Below are 19,938 nucleotides of genomic sequence, written 5' to 3'. Positions count from 1 at the left end.
ACGGGTCACACACTGCCATACACTCCACCCCGTACACTACACGGGTCACACACTGTCATACACTCCACCCCATACACTACACGGGTCACACACTGCCATACACTCCACCCCGTACACTACACACGTCACACACTGCCATACACTCCACCCCGTACACTACACGCGTCACACACTGCCATACACTCCACCCCGTACACTACACGGGTCACACACTGCAATACACTCCACCCCGTACACTACACGGGTCACACACTGCCATACACTCCACCCCGTACACTACACGGGTCACACACTGCCATACACTCCACCCCGTACACTACACGGGTCACACACTGCCATACACTCCACCCCGTACACTACACGGGTCACACACTGCCATACACTCCACCCCGTACACTACACATGTCACACACTGCCATACACTCCACCCCGTACACTACACGGGTCACACACCGCCATACACTCCACCCCGTACACTACACGGGTCACACACTGCCATACACTCCACCCCGTACACTACACGGGTCACACACTGCCATACACTCCACCCCGTACACTACACGGGTCACACACTGCCATACACTCCACCCCGTACACTACACGGGTCACACACTGCCATACACTCCACCCCGTACACTACACATGTCACACACTGCCATACACTCCACCCCGTACACTACACGGGTCACACACCGCCATACACTCCACCCCGTACACTACACGGGTCACACACTGCCATACACTCCACCCCGTACACTACACGGGTCACACACTGCCATACACTCCACCCCGTACACTACACGAGTCACACACCGCCATACACTCCACCCCGTACACTACACGGGTCACACACTGCCATACACTCCACCCCGTACACTACACGGGTCACACACCGCCATACAATCCACCCCGTACACTACACGGGTCACACACTGCCATACACTCCACCCCGTACAATACACGGGTCACACACTGCCATACACTCCACCCCATACACTACACGCGTCACACACTGCCATACACTCCACCCCGTACACTACACGGGTCACACACTGCAATACACTCCACCCCGTACACTACACGGGTCACACACTGCCACACACTCCACCCCGTACACTACACGCATCACACACTGCCATACACTCCACCCCGTACACTACACGGGTCACACACTGCCATACACTCCACCCCGTACACTACACGGGTCACACACTGCCATACACTCCACCCCGTACACTACACGGGTCACACACTGCCATACACTCCACCCCGTACACTACACGGATCACACACTGCCATACACTCCACCCCGTACAATACACGGGTCACACACTGCCATACACTCCACCCCATACACTACACGCGTCACACACTGCCATACACTCCACCCCGTACACTACACGGGTCACACACTGCAATACACTCCACCCCGTACACTACACGGGTCACACACTGCAATACACTCCACCCCGTACACTACACGGGTCACACACTGCCATACACTCCACCCCGTACACTACACGAGTCACACACTGCAATACACTCCACCCCGTACACTACACGCGTCACACACTGCCATACACTCCACCCCGTACACTACACGGGTCACACACTGCAATACACTCCACCCCGTACACTACACGCGTCACACACTGCCATACACTCCACCCCGTACACTACACGGGTCACACACTGCCATACACTCCACCCCGTACACTACACACGTCACACACTGCCATACACTCCACCCCGTACACTACACGGGTCACACACTGCCATACACTCCACCCCGTACACTACACGCGTCACACACTGCCATACACTCCACCCCGTACACTACACGGGTCACACACTGCCATACACTCCACCCCGTACACTACACGCGTCACACACTGCCATACACTCCACCCCGTACACTACACGCGTCACACACTGCCATACACTCCACCCCGTACACTACACGGGTCACACACTGCCATACACTCCACCCCGTACACTACACGGGTCACACACTGCCATACACTCCACCCCGTACACTACACGCGTCACACACTGCCATACACTCCACCCCGTACACTACACGCGTCACACACTGCCATACACTCCACCCCGTACACTACACGGGTCACACACTGCCATACACTCCACCCCGTACACTACACGGGTCACACACTGTCATACACTCCACCCCATACACTACACGGGTCACACACTGCCATACACTCCACCCCGTACACTACACACGTCACACACTGCCATACACTCCACCCCGTACACTACACGCGTCACACACTGCCATACACTCCACCCCGTACACTACACGGGTCACACACTGCAATACACTCCACCCCGTACACTACACGGGTCACACACTGCCATACACTCCACCCCGTACACTACACGGGTCACACACTGCCATACACTCCACCCCGTACACTACACGGGTCACACACTGCCATACACTCCACCCCGTACACTACACGGGTCACACACTGCCATACACTCCACCCCGTACACTACACATGTCACACACTGCCATACACTCCACCCCGTACACTACACGGGTCACACACCGCCATACACTCCACCCCGTACACTACACGGGTCACACACTGCCATACACTCCACCCCGTACACTACACGGGTCACACACTGCCATACACTCCACCCCGTACACTACACGAGTCACACACCGCCATACACTCCACCCCGTACACTACACGGGTCACACACTGCCATACACTCCACCCCGTACACTACACGGGTCACACACCGCCATACAATCCACCCCGTACACTACACGGGTCACACACTGCCATACACTCCACCCCGTACACTACACGGGTCACACACTGCCATACACTCCACCCCGTACACTACACGGGTCACACACTGTCATACACTCCACCCCATACACTACACGGGTCACACAGTGCCATACACACCACCCCGTACACTATACGGGTCACACACTGCCATACACTCCACCCCGTACACTACACGGGTCACACACTGCCATACACTCCACCCCGTACACTACACGGGTCACACACTGCCATACACACCACCCCGTACACTACACGGGTCACACACTGCCATACACTCCACCCCGTACACTACACGGGTCACACACTGCCATACACTCCACCACGTACACTACACGGGTCACACACTGCCATACACTCCACCCCGTACACTACACGCGTCACACACTGCCATACACTCCACCCCGTACACTACACGGGTCACACACCGCCATACACTCCACCCCGTACACTACACGGGTCACACACCGCCATACACTCCACCCCGTACACTACACGGGTCACACACTGCCAAACACTCCACCCCGTACACTACACGCGTCACACACTGCCATACACTCCACCCCGTACACTACACGGGTCACACACTGCAATACACTCCACCCCGTACACTACACGGGTCACACACTGCCATACACTCCACCCCGTACACTACACGGGTCACACACTGCCATACACTCCACCCCGTACACTACACGGGTCACACACTGCCATACACTCCACCCCGTACACTACACGGGTCACACACTGCCATACACTCCACCCCGTACACTACACATGTCACACACTGCCATACACTCCACCCCGTACACTACACGGGTCACACACCGCCGTACACTACACGGGTCACACACCGCCATACACTCCACCCCGTACACTACACGGGTCACACACTGCCATACACTCCACCCCGTACACTACACGGGTCACACACTGCCATACACTCCACCCCGTACACTACACGGGTTACACACTGCCATACACTCCACCCCGTACACTACACGCGTCACACACTGCCATACACTCCACCCCGTACACTACACGGGTCACACACTGCCATACACTCCACCCCGTACACTACACGCGTCACACACTGCCATACACTCCACCCCGTACACTACACGGGTCACACACTGCCATACACTCCACCCCGTACACTACACGGGTCACACACCGCCATACACTCCACCCCGTACACTACACGGGTCACACACTGCCATACACTCCACCCCGTACACTACACGGGTCACACACTGCCATACACTCCACCCCGTACACTACACGGGTCACACGCTGCCATACACTCCACCCCGTACACTACACACGACACACACTGCCACACACTCCACCCCGTACACTACACGGGTCACACACTGCCATACACTCCACCCCGTACACTACACGCCTCACACACTGCCATACACTCCACCCCGTACACTACACGGGTCACACACTGCCATACACTCCACCCCGTACACTACACGCGTCACACACTGCCATACACACCACCCCGTACACTACACGGGTCACACACTGCCATACACTCCACCCCGTACACTACACGGGTCACACACTGCCATACACTCCACCCCGTACACTACACGCGTCACACACTGCCATACACTCCACCCAGTACACTACACGGGTCACACACCGCCATACACTCCACCCCGTACACTACACGGGTCACACACTGCCATACACTCCACCCCGTACACTACACGGGTCACACACTGCCATACACTCCACCCCGTACACTACATGGGTCACACACCGCCATACACTCCACCCCGTACACTACACGCGTCACACACTGCCATACACTCCACCCCGTACACTACACGCGTCACACACTGCCATACACTCCACCCCGTACACTACACGCGTCACACACTGCCATACACTCCACCCCGTACACTACACGGGTCACACACTGCCATGCAATCCACCCTGTACACTACACAGGTCACACACTGCCATACACTCCACCCCGTACAATACACGGGTCACACACTGCCATACACTCCACCCCGTACACTACACACGTCACACACTGCCATACACTCCACCCCGTACACTACACGGGTCACACACTGCCATACACTCCACCCCGTACAATACACGGGTCACACACTGCCATACACTCCACCCCGTACACTACACACGTCACACACTGCCATACACTCCACCCCGTACACTACACGCGTCACACACTGCCATACACTCCACCCCGTACACTACACGCGTCACACACTGCCATACACTCCACCCCGTACACTACACGCGTCACACACTGCCATACATTCCACCCCGTACACTACACGGGTCACACACTGCCATACACTCCACCCCGTACACTACACGGGTCACACACTGCCATACACTCCACCCCGTACACTACACGGGTCACACACTGCCATACACTCCACCCCGTACACTACACGGGTCACACACTGCCATACACTCCACCCTGTACACTACACAGGTCACACACTGCCATACACTCAACCCCGTACAATACACGGGTCACACACTGCCATACACTCCACCCCGTACACTACACGGGTCACACACTGCCATACACTCCACCCCGTACAATACACGGGTCACACACTGCCATACACTCCACCCCGTACACTACACACGTCACACACTGCCATACACTCCACCCCGTACACTACACGGGTCACACACTGCCATACACTCAACCCCGTACAATACACGGGTCACACACTGCCATACACTCCACCCCGTACACTACACGGGTCACACACTGCCACACACTCCACACCGTACACTACACGCGTCACACACTGCCATACACACAACCCCGTACACTACACACGACACACACTGCCATACACTCCACCCATACACTACACGGGTCACACACTGCCATACACTCTACCCCGTACACTACACGGGTCACACACTGCCATACACTCCACCCCGTACACTATACGGGTCACACACTGCCATACACTCCACCCCGTACACTACACGGGTCACACACTGCCATACACTCCACCCTGTACACTACACGGGTCACACACCGCCATACACTCCACCCCGTACACTAAACGGGTCACACACTGCCATACACTCCACCCCGTACACTACACACGTCACACACTGCCATACACTCCACCCTGTACACTACACGGGTCACAAACCGCCATACACTACACCCCGTACACTACACGGGTCACACACTGCCATACACTCCACCCTGTACACTACACGGGTCACACACCGCCATACACACCACCCCGTACACTACACGGGTCACACACTGCCATACACTCCACCCCGTACACTACACGGGTCACACACTGCCATACACTCCACCCCGTACACTACACACGTCACACACTGCCATACACTCCACCCTGTACACTACACGGGTCACACACTGCCATACACTCAACCCCGTACACTATACGGGTCACACACTGCCATACACTCCACCTCGTACACTATACGGGTTACACACTGCCATACACTCCACCCCGTACACTACACGGGTCACACACTGCCATACACTCCACCCCGTACACTACACGGGTCACACACCGCCATACACTCCACCCCGTACACTACACGGGTCACACACTGCCATACACTCCACCCCGTACACTACACGGGTCACACACTGCCATACACTCCACCCCGTACACTACACGGGTCACACACTGCCATACACTCCACCCTGGACACTACACGTGTCACACACTACCATACACTCCACCCCGTACACTACACGCGTCACACACTGCCATACACTCCACCCCGTACACTACACGCGTCACACACTGCCATACACTCCACCCCGTACACTACACGCGTCACACACTGCCATACACTCCACCCCGTACACTACACGGGTCACACACTGCACTACACTCCACCCCGTACACTACACGGGTCACACAATGCCATACACTCCACCCCGTACACTACACGCGTCACACACTGCCATACACTCCACCCCGTACACTACACACGACACACACTGCCATACACTCCACCCCGTACACTACACGGGTCACACACTGCCATACACTCCACCCCGTACACTACACGGGTCACACACTGCCATACACTCCACCCCGTACACTACACACGACACACACTGCCATACACTCCACCCCGTACACTACACGCGTCATACACTGCCATACACTCCACCCCGTACACTACACGGGTCACACACTGCCATACACTCCACCCCGTACACTACACGGGTCACACACTGCCATACACTCCACCCCGCACACTACACGCGTCACACACTGCCATACACTCCACCCCGTACAATACACGGGTCTCACACTGCCATACACTCCACCCCGTACACTACACGGGTCACACACTGCCATACACTCCACCCTGTACACTACACGAGTTACACACCGCCATACACTCCACCCCGTACACTACACACGTCACACACTGCCATACACTCCACCCCGTACACTACACGGGTCACACACTGCCATACACTCCACCCCGTACACTACACACGTCACACACTGCCATACACTCCACCCCGTACACTACACGGGTCACACACTGCCATATACTCCACCCCGTACACTACACGGGTCACACACTGCCATACACTCCACCCCGTACACTACACGTATCACACACTGCCATACACTCCACCCCGTACACTACACGGGTCACACACTGCCATACACTCTACCCCGTACACTACACGCGTCACACACTGCCATACACTCCACCCCGTACACTACACGGGTCACACACTGCCATACACTCCACCCCGTACACTACACGGGTCACACACTGCCATACACTCCACCCCGTACACTACACAGGTCACACACTGCCATACACTCCACCCCGTACACTACACGGGTCACACACTGCCATACACTCCACCACGTACACTACACGGGTCACACACTGCCATACACTCCACCCTGGACACTACATGGGTCACACACTGCAATACACTCCACCCCGTACACTCCACACGTCACACACTGCCATACACTCCACACTGTACACTACACGCGTCACACACTGCCATACACTCCACCCCGTACACTACACGCATCACACACTGCCATACACTCCACCCCGTACACTACACGCGTCACACACTGCCATACACTCCACCCCGTACACTACACGGGTCACACACTGCCATACACTCCACCCCGTACACTACATGCGTCACACACTGCCATACACTCCACCCCGTACACTACACGGGTCACACACTGCCATACACTCCACCCCGTACACTACACAGGTCACACACTGCCATACACTCCACCCCGTACAATACACGCGTCACACACTGCCATACACTCCACCCCGTACACTACACGCGTCACACACTGCAATACACTCCACGGGTCACACACTGCCATACACTCCACCCCGTACACTACACGGGTCACACACTGCCATACACTCCACCCCGTACACTACACGGGTCACACACTGCCATACACTCCACCCCGTACACTACACGGATCACACACTGCCATATACTCCACCCCGTACACTACACGGGTCACACACTGCCATACACTCCACCCCGTACACTACACGGGTCACACACTGCCATATACTCCACCCCGTACACTACACGGGTCACACACTGCCATACACTCCACCCCGTACACTACACGTATCACACACTGCCATACACTCCACCCCGTACACTACACGGGTCACACACTGCCATACACTCTACCCCGTACACTACACGCGTCACACACTGCCATACACTCCACCCCGTACACTACACGGGTCACACACTGCCATACACTCCACCCCGTACACTACACGGGTCACACACTGCCATACACTCCACCCCGTACACTACACAGGTCACACACTGCCATACACTCCACCCCGTACACTACACGGGTCACACACTGCCATACACTCCACCACGTACACTACACGGGTCACACACTGCCATACACTCCACCCTGGACACTACATGGGTCACACACTGCAATACACTCCACCCCGTACACTCCACACGTCACACACTGCCATACACTCCACACTGTACACTACACGCGTCACACACTGCCATACACTCCACCCCGTACACTACACGCATCACACACTGCCATACACTCCACCCCGTACACTACACGCGTCACACACTGCCATACACTCCACCCCGTACACTACACGGGTCACACACTGCCATACACTCCACCCCGTACACTACATGCGTCACACACTGCCATACACTCCACCCCGTACACTACACGGGTCACACACTGCCATACACTCCACCCCGTACACTACACAGGTCACACACTGCCATACACTCCACCCCGTACAATACACGCGTCACACACTGCCATACACTCCACCCCGTACACTACACGCGTCACACACTGCAATACACTCCACGGGTCACACACTGCCATACACTCCACCCCGTACACTACACGGGTCACACACTGCCATACACTCCACCCCGTACACTACACGGGTCACACACTGCCATACACTCCACCCCGTACACTACACGGATCACACACTGCCATATACTCCACCCCGTACACTACACGGGTCACACACTGCCATACACTCCACCCCGTACACTACACGGGTCACACACTGCCATACACTCCACCCCGTACACTACACAGGTCACACACTGCCATACACTCCACCCCGTACACTACACGGGTCACACACTGCCATACACTCCACCCCGTACACTACACGGGTCACACACTGCCATACACTCCACCCCGTACACTACACGGGTCACACACTGCCATACACTCCACCCCGTACACTACACGGGTCATACACTGCCATACACTCCACCCCGTACACTACACGCGTCACACACTGCCATACACTCCACCCCGTACACTACACGGGTCACACACTGCCATACACTCCACCCCGTACACTACACGGGTCACACACTGCCATACACTCCACCCCGTATACTACACGGATCACACACTGCCATACACTCCACCCCGTACACTACACGCGTCACACACTGCCATACACTCCACCCCGTACACTACACGGGTCACACACTGCCATTCACTCCCCCCCGTACACTACACGCGTCACACACTGCCATGCACCCCACCCCGTACACTACACGGGTCACACACCGCCATACAATCCACCCCGTACACTACACGGGTCACACACTGCCATACACTCCACCCCGTACACTACATGCCTCACACACTGCCATACACTTCACCCTGTACACTACACGCGTCACACACTGCAATACACTCCACCCCGTACACTATACGCGTCACACACGGCCATACACTCCACCCCGTACACTACACGGGTCACACACGGCCATACACTCCACCCCGTACACTACACGGGTCACACACGGCCATACACTCCACCCCGTACACTACACGGGTCACACACTGCCATACACTCCACCCCGTACACTACACGGGTCACACACTGCCATACACTCCACCCCGTACACTACACGGGTCACACACTGCCATACACTCCACCCCGCACACTACACGGGTCACACACTGCCATACACTCCACCCCGTACACTACACGCGTCACACACTGCCATACACTCCACCCCGTACACTACACGCGTCACACACTGCCATACACTCCACCCCGTACAATACACGGGTCACATACTGCCATACACTCCACCCCGTACACTACACGCGTCACACACTGCCATACACTCCACCCCGTACAATACACGGGTCACACACTGCCATACACTCCACCCCGTACACTACACACGACACACACCGCCATACACTCCACCCCGTACACTACACGCGTCACACACTGCCATACACTCCACCCCGTACAATACACGGGTCACATACTGCCATACACTCCACCCCGTACACTACACGGGTCACACACTGCCATACACTCCACCCCGTACACTACACGGGTCACACACTGCCATACACTCCACCCCGTACACTACACACGACACACACCGCCATACACTCCACCCCGTACACTACACGGGTCACACACTGCCATACACTCCACCCCGTACACTACACGGGTTACACACTGCCATACACTCCACCCCGTACACTACACGGGTCACACACTGCCATACACTCCACCCCGTACACTACACGGGTCACATACTGCCATACACTCCACCCCGTACACTACACGCGTCACACACTGCCATACACTCCACCCCGTACAATACACGGGTCACACACTGCCATACACTCCACCCCGTACACTACACACGTCACACACTGCCATACACTCCACCCCGTACACTACACGGGTCACACACTGCCATACACTCCACCCCGTACACTACACGGGTCACACACTGCCATACACTCCACCCCGTACACTACACGCGTCACACACTGCCACACACTCCACCCCGTACACTACACGCATCACACACTGCCATACACTCCACCCCGTACACTACACGGGTCACACACTGCCATACACTCCACCCCGTACACTACACGCGTCACACACTGCCATACACTCCACCCCGTACACTACACGGGTCACACACTGCCATACACTCCACCCCGTACACTACACGGGTCACATACTGCCATACACTCCACCCCGTACACTACACGCGTCACACACTGCCATACACTCCACCCCGTACAATACACGGGTCACACACTGCCATACACTCCACCCCGTACACTACACACGTCACACACTGCCATACACTCCACACTGTACACTACACGGGTCACACACTGCCATACACTCCACCCCGTACACTACACGGGTCACATACTGCCATACACTCCACCCCGTACACTACACGGGTCACACACTGCCATACACTCCACCCCGTACACTACACGGGTCACACACTGCCATACACTCCACCCCGTACACTACACGCATCACACACTGCCATACACTCCACCCCGTACACTACACGGGTCACACACTGCCATACACTCTACCCCGTACACTACACGCATCACACACTGCCATACACTCCACCCCGTACACTACACGGGTCACACACTGCCATACACTCCACCCCGTACACTACACGGGTCACACACTGCCATACACTCCACCCCGTACACTACACGGGTCACACACTGCCATACACTCCACCCCGTACACTACACGGGTCACACACTGCCATACACTCCACCCCGTACACTACACGCGTCACACACTGCCATACACTCCACCCCGTACACTACACGGGTCACACACTGCCATACACTCCACCCCGTACACTACACGGGTCACACACTGCCATACACTCCACCCCGTACACTACACACGTCACACACTGCCATACACTCCACCCCGTACACTACATGGGTCACACACTGCCATACACTCCACCCCGTACACTACACGGGTTACACACTGCCATACACTCCACCCCGTACACTACACGGGTCACACACTGCCATACACTCCACCCCGTACACTACACACGTCACACACTGCCATACACTCCACCCCGTACACTACACGGGTCACACACTGCCATACACTCCACCCCGTACACTACACGGGTTACACACTGCCATACACTCCACCCCGTACACTACACGGGTCACACACTGCCATACACTCCACCCCGTACACTACACGGGTCACACACTGCCATACACTCCACCCCGTACACTACACACGTCACACACTGCCATACACTCCACCCTGGACACTACATGGGTCACACACTGCAATACACTCCACCCCGTACACTACACACGTCACACACTGCCATACACTCCACACTGTACACTACACGCGTCACACACTGCCATACACTCCACCCCGTACACTACACGCATCACACACTGCCATACACTCCACCCCGTACACTACACGGGTCACACACTGCCATACACTCCACCCCGTACACTACACGGGTCACACACTGCCATACACTCCACCCCGTACACTACACGCGTCACACACTGCCATACACTCCACCCCGTACACTACACGGGTCACACACTGCCATACACTCCACCCCGTACACTACACAGGTCACACACTGCCATACACTCCACCCCGTACACTACATGCGTCACACACTGCCATACACTCCACCCCGTACACTACACGGGTCACACACTGCCATACACTCCACCCCGTACACTACACAGGTCACACACTGCCATACATTCCACCCCGTACAATACACGCGTCACACACTGCCATACACTCCACCCCGTACACTACACGCGTCACACACTGCAATACACTCCACGGGTCACACACTGCCATACACTCCACCCCGTACACTACACGGGTCCAACACTGCCATACACTCCACCCCGTACACTACACGGGTCACACACTGCCATACACTCCACCCCGTACACTACACGGATCACACACTGCCATATACTCCACCCCGTACACTACACGGGTCACACACTGCCATACACTCCACCCCGTACACTACACGGGTCACACACTGCCATACACTCCACCCCGTACACTACACGCGTCACACACTGCCATACACTCCACCCCGTACACTACACGGGTCACACACTGCCATACACTCCACCCCGTACACTACACGGGTCACACACTGCCATACACTCCACCCCGTACACTACACGGGTCACACACTGCCATACACTCCACCCCGTACACTACACGGGTCACACACTGCCATACACTCCACCCCGTACACTACACGGGTCACACACTGCCATACACTCCACCCCGTACACTACATGCCTCACACACTGCCATACACTTCACCCTGTACACTACACGCGTCACACACTGCCATACACTCCACCCCGTACACTATACGCGTCACACACGGCCATACACTCCACCCCGTACACTACACGGGTCACACACGGCCAAACACTCCACCCCGTACACTACACGGGTCACACACTGCCATACACTCCACCCCGTACACTACACGGGTCACACACTGCCATACACTCCACCCCGTACACTACACGGGTCACACACTGCCATACACTCCACCCCGTACACTACACGGGTCACACACTGCCATACACTCCACCCCGTACACTACACGGGTCACACACTGCCATACACTCCACCCTGTACACTACACGGGTCACACACTGCCATACACTCCACCCCGTACACTACACGGGTCACACACTGCCATACACTCCACCCCGTACACTACATGCCTCACACACTGCCATACACTTCACCCTGTACACTACACGCGTCACACACTGCCATACACTCCACCCCGTACACTATACGCGTGACACACGGCCATACACTCCACCCCGTACACTACACGGGTCACACACGGCCAAACACTCCACCCCGTACACTACACGGGTCACACACTGCCATACACTCCACCCCGTACACTACACGGGTCACACACTGCCATACACTCCACCCCGTACACTACACGGGTCACACACTGCCATACACTCCACCCCGTACACTACACGGGTCACACACTGCCATACACTCCACCCCGTACACTACACGGGTCACACACTGCCATACACTCCACCCCGTACACTACACGGGTTACACACTGCCATACACTCCACCCCGTACACTACATGCGTCACACACTGCCATACACTCCACCCGGTACACTACACGGGTCACACACTGCCATACACTCCACCCCCTACACTACACGGGTCACACACTGCCATACACTCCACCCCGTACACTACACGCGTCACACACTGCCATACACTCCACCCCGTACACTACACGCGTCACACACTGCCATACACTCCACCCCGTACACTACACGGGTCACACACTGCCATACACTCCACCCCGTACACTACACGGGTTACACACTGCCATACACTCCACCCCGTACACTACACGGGTCACACACTGCCATACACTCCACCCCGTACACTACACGCGTCACACACTGCCATACACTCCACCCCGTACACTACACGGGTCACACACTGCCATACACTCCACCCCGTACACTACACGGGTTACACACTGCCATACACTCCACCCCGTACACTACACGCGTTACACACTGCCATACACTCCACCCCGTACACTACACGGGTCACACACCGCCATACACTCCACCCCGTACACTACACGGGTCACACACTGCCATACACTCCACCCCGTACACTACATGCGTCACACACTGCCATACACTCCACCCCGTACACTACACGCCTCACACACTGCCATACACTTCACCCTGTACACTACACGGGTCACACACTGCCATACACTCCACCCCGTACACTACACGCCTCACACACTGCCATACACTCCACCCCGCACACTACACGCGTCACACACTGCCATACACTCCACCCCGTACACTACACGGGTCACACACTGCCATACACTCCACCCCGTACACTACACACGTCACACACTGCCATACACTCCACCCCGTACACTACACGCGTCACACACTGCCATACACTCCACCCCGTACACTACACGGGTCACACACTGCCATACACTCCACCCCGTACACTACACGGGTTACACACTGCCATACACTCCACCCCGTACACTACACGAGTCACACACTGCCATACACTCCACCCCGTACACTACATGCGTCACACACTGCCATACACTTCACCCTGTACACTACACGGGTCACACACTGCCATACACTCCACCCCGTACACTACACGCCTCACACACTGCCATACACTCCACCCCGTACACTACATGCGTCACACACTGCCATACACTTCACCCTGTACACTACACGGGTCACACACTGCCATACACTCCACCCCGTACACTACACGCCTCACACACTGCCATACACTCCACCCCGTACACTACACGGGTCACACACTGCCATACACTCCACCCCGTACACTACACGGGTTACACACTGCCATACACTCCACCCCGTACACTACACGCGTCACACACTGCCATACACTCCACCCCGTACACTACACACGTCACACACTGCCATACACTCCACCCCGTACACTACACGGGTCACACACCGCCATACACTCCACCCCGTACACTACACGGGTCACACACTGCCATACACTCCACCCCGTACACTACATGCGTCACACACTGCCATTCACTCCACCCCGTACACTACACGCGTCACACACTGCCATACACTCCACCCCGTACACTACACACGTCACACACTGCCATACACTCCACCCCGTACACTACACGGGTCACACACCGCCATACACTCCACCCCGTACACTACACGGGTCACACACCGCCATACACTCCACCCCGTACACTACACGGGTCACACACTGCCATACACTCCACCCCGTACACTACATGCGTCACAAACTGCCATACACTTCACCATGTACACTACACGGGTCACACACTGCCATACACTCCACCCCGTACACTACACGCGTCACACACTGCTATACACTCCACCCCGTACACTACACGCCTCACACACTGCCATACACTCCACCACATACACTACACGGGCCACACACTGCCATACACTCCACCACGTACACTACACGGGTCACACACTGCCATACACTCCACCCCGTACACTACACGCGTCACACACTGCCATACACTCCACCCCGTACACTACACGCGTCACACACTGCCATACACTCCACCCCGTACACTACACGCCTCACACACTGCCATACACTCCACCCCGTACACTACACGGGTCACACACTGCCATACACTCCACCCCGTACACTACACGCGTCACACACTGCCATACACTCCACCCCGTACACTACACGCGTCACACACTGCCATACACTCCACCCCGTACACTACACGCCTCACACACTGCCATACACTCCACCCCGTACACTACACGGGTCACACACTGCCATACACTCCACCCCGTACACTACATGCGTCACACACTGCCATACACTCCACCCCGTACACTACACGGGTCACACACCGCCATACACTCCACCCCGTACACTACACGGGTCACACACTGCCATACACTCCACCCCGTACACTACATGCGTCACACACTGCCATACACTCCACCCCGTACACTACACGCGTCACACACTGCCATACACTCCACCCCGTACACTACACGGGTCACACACTGCCATACACTCCACCCCGTACACTACACGGGTCACACACTGCCATACACTCCACCCCGTACACTACACACGTCACACACCGCCATACACTTCACCCCGTACACTACACGGGTCACACACTGCCATACACTCCACCCCGTACACTACACGGGTCACACACCGCCATACACTTCACCCCGTACACTACACGGGTCACACACTGCCATACACTCCACCCCGTACACTACACGCGTCACACACTGCCATACACTTCACCCCGTACACTACACGGGTCACACACTGCCATACACTCCACCACGTACACTACACGGGTCACACACTGCCATACACTCCACCCCGTACACTACACGGGTCACACACTGCCATACACTCCACCCCGTACACTACACGCGTCACACACTGCCATACACTCCACCCCGTACACTACACGCGTCACACACTGCCATACACTCCACCCCGTACACTACACGGGTCACACACTGCCATACACTCCACCCCGTACACTACACGCGTCACACACTGCCATACACTCCACCCCGTACACTACACGCGTCACACACTGCCATACACTCCACCCCGTACACTACACGCGTCACACACTGCCATACACTCCACCCCGTACACTACACGGGTTACACACTGCCATACACTCCACCCCGTACACTACACGGGTCACACACTGCCATACACTTCACCCCGTACACTACACGGGTCACACACTGCCATACACTCCACCCCGTACACTACACAGGTCACACACTGCCATACACTCCACCCCGTACACTACACGGATCACACACTGCCATACACTCCACCCCGTACACTACACGGGTCACACACTGCCATACACTCCACCCCGTACACTACACGGGTCACACACTGCCATACACTCCACCCCGTACACTACACGCGTCACACACTGCAATACACTCCACCCCGTACACTACACACGTCACACACTGCCATACACTCCACCCCGTACACTACACGGGTCACACACTGCCATACACTCCACCCCGTACACTACACGAGTCACACACTGCCATACACTCCACCCCGTACACTACACGGGTCACACACTGCCATACACTCCACCCCGTACACTACACGGGTCACACACTGCCATACACTCCACCCCGTACAATACACGGGTCACACACCGCCATACACTCCACCCCGTACACTACACGCGTCACACACTGCAATACACTCCACCCCGTACACTACACGGGTCACACACTGCCATACACTCCACCCCGTACACTACACGGGTCACACACTGCCATACACTCCACCCCGTACACTACACGCGTCACACACTGCAATACACTCCACCCCGTACACTACACGGGTCACACACTGCCATACACTCCACCCCGTACACTACACGCGTCACACACTGCCATACACTCCACCCCGTACACTACACGCGTCACACACTGCCATACACTCCACCCCGTACACTACACGAGTCACACACTGCCATACACTCCACCCCGTACACTACACGGGTCACACACTGCCATACACTCCACCCCGTACACTACACACGTCACACACTGCCATACACTCCACCCCGTACACTACACGGGTTACACACTGCCATACACTCCACCCCGTACACTACACGGGTCACACACTGCCATACACTCCACCCCGTACACTACACGGGTCACACACTGCCATACACTCCACCCCGTACACTACACGCGTCACACACTGCCATACACTCCACCCCATACACTACACGGGTCACACACTGCCATACACTCCACCCCGTACACTACACGGGTCACACACTGCCATACACTCCACCCCGTACACTACACGGGTCACACACTGCCATACACTCCACCCCGTACACTACACGGGTCACACACTGCCATACACTCCACCCCATACACTACACGGGTCACACACTGCCATACACTCCACCCCGTACACTACACGGGTCACACACTGCCATACACTCCACACTGTACACTACACGGGTCACACACTGCCATACACTCCACCCCGTACACTACACGCGTCACACACTGCCATACACTCCACCCCGTACAATACACGGGTCACACACTGCCATACACTCCACGGGTCACACACTGCCATACACTCCACACCGTACACTACACGGGTCACACACTGCCATACACTCCACACTGTACACTACACGGGTCACACACTGCCATACACTCCACCCCGTACACTACACGCGTCACACACTGCCATACACTCCACCCCGTACACCAGTGGTCCCCAACCTTTTTTGCACCAGGGACCGGCTTGAAGAAAGATCATTTTTCCATGGCCCAGCAAGGAGGGGGTGGGGTGGGCGGGGCTTTGGTCATATGGGGGCGGGGTAATGGAGGGATTTGGAGTTTAGTGCATACTTATCATATAGTGTAGACCAGGTCCCCGCCAGGAGCCCCACATAATGTGCTGTGCCAGGAGCCGCATCACTGAGGCCCCATCACGCCCTGCAGCAGGACAGGGCAGCTGTCCTGACAGCTGCTGTTCAGCTGCATTTACTTCATCCCAGGGGCGGACACAGACTGTAGTGGGCCCCTGTGCAAGAAATTTTTGGGGGCCCCCCCCGCCCTTCATAAGGCAACAAAGTTATGTAAACATAACCCCCCCATGTGCATCTCTCACCCCCCCATGTGCAGCTCACCCCCGTGCATCTCTCATCCCCCTCCGTGCATCTCTCACCCCCCCGTGCATCTCTCATCCCCCCCGTGCATCTCTCATCCCCCCCGTGCATCTCTCATCCACCCCCCGTGCATCTCTCATCCCCTCCGTGCATCTCTCATCCCCCCCGTGCATCTCTCATCCCCCTCCGTGCATCTCTCATCCCCTCCGTGCATCTCTCATCCCCCCCCGTGCATCTCTCATCCCCCCCGTGCATCTCTCATCCACCCCCCGTGCATCTCTCATCCCCCCCATGTGCAGCTCACCCCCGTGCATCTCTCATCCACCCCCCGTGCATCTCTCATCCCCCCCATGTGCAGCTCACCCCCGTGCATCTCTCATTCCCCTCCGTGCATCTCTCATCCCCCCCG

The 19,938-nt window shown here is 56.7% G+C and overlaps 1 long non-coding RNA gene across 1 annotated transcript in view; it reads right to left on the bottom strand.

Moving 5' to 3' along the window:
• Positions 1 to 19,215, bottom strand: part of LOC141165388 (uncharacterized) — a 32,005-nt gene extending 12,790 nt beyond the window's left edge. The window contains exon 1 of the long non-coding RNA XR_012251154.1: positions 19,141 to 19,215. This is a non-coding gene — a long non-coding RNA (uncharacterized lncRNA). The remainder of the gene's footprint in view (positions 1 to 19,140) is intronic.
• Between the last annotated feature and the right edge of the window lie 723 nt (positions 19,216 to 19,938).

Source organism: Phyllobates terribilis, unplaced genomic scaffold (genome assembly GCF_046119375.1).
Source record: "Phyllobates terribilis strain yellow unplaced genomic scaffold, ASM4611937v1 Scaffold_11__3_contigs__length_659146591, whole genome shotgun sequence".
NCBI classification, from domain to species: domain Eukaryota; kingdom Metazoa; phylum Chordata; class Amphibia; order Anura; family Dendrobatidae; genus Phyllobates; species Phyllobates terribilis.
Note: the sequence above shows the minus strand (reverse complement) of the source record. Positions and strands in the feature narration are given on the sequence as shown.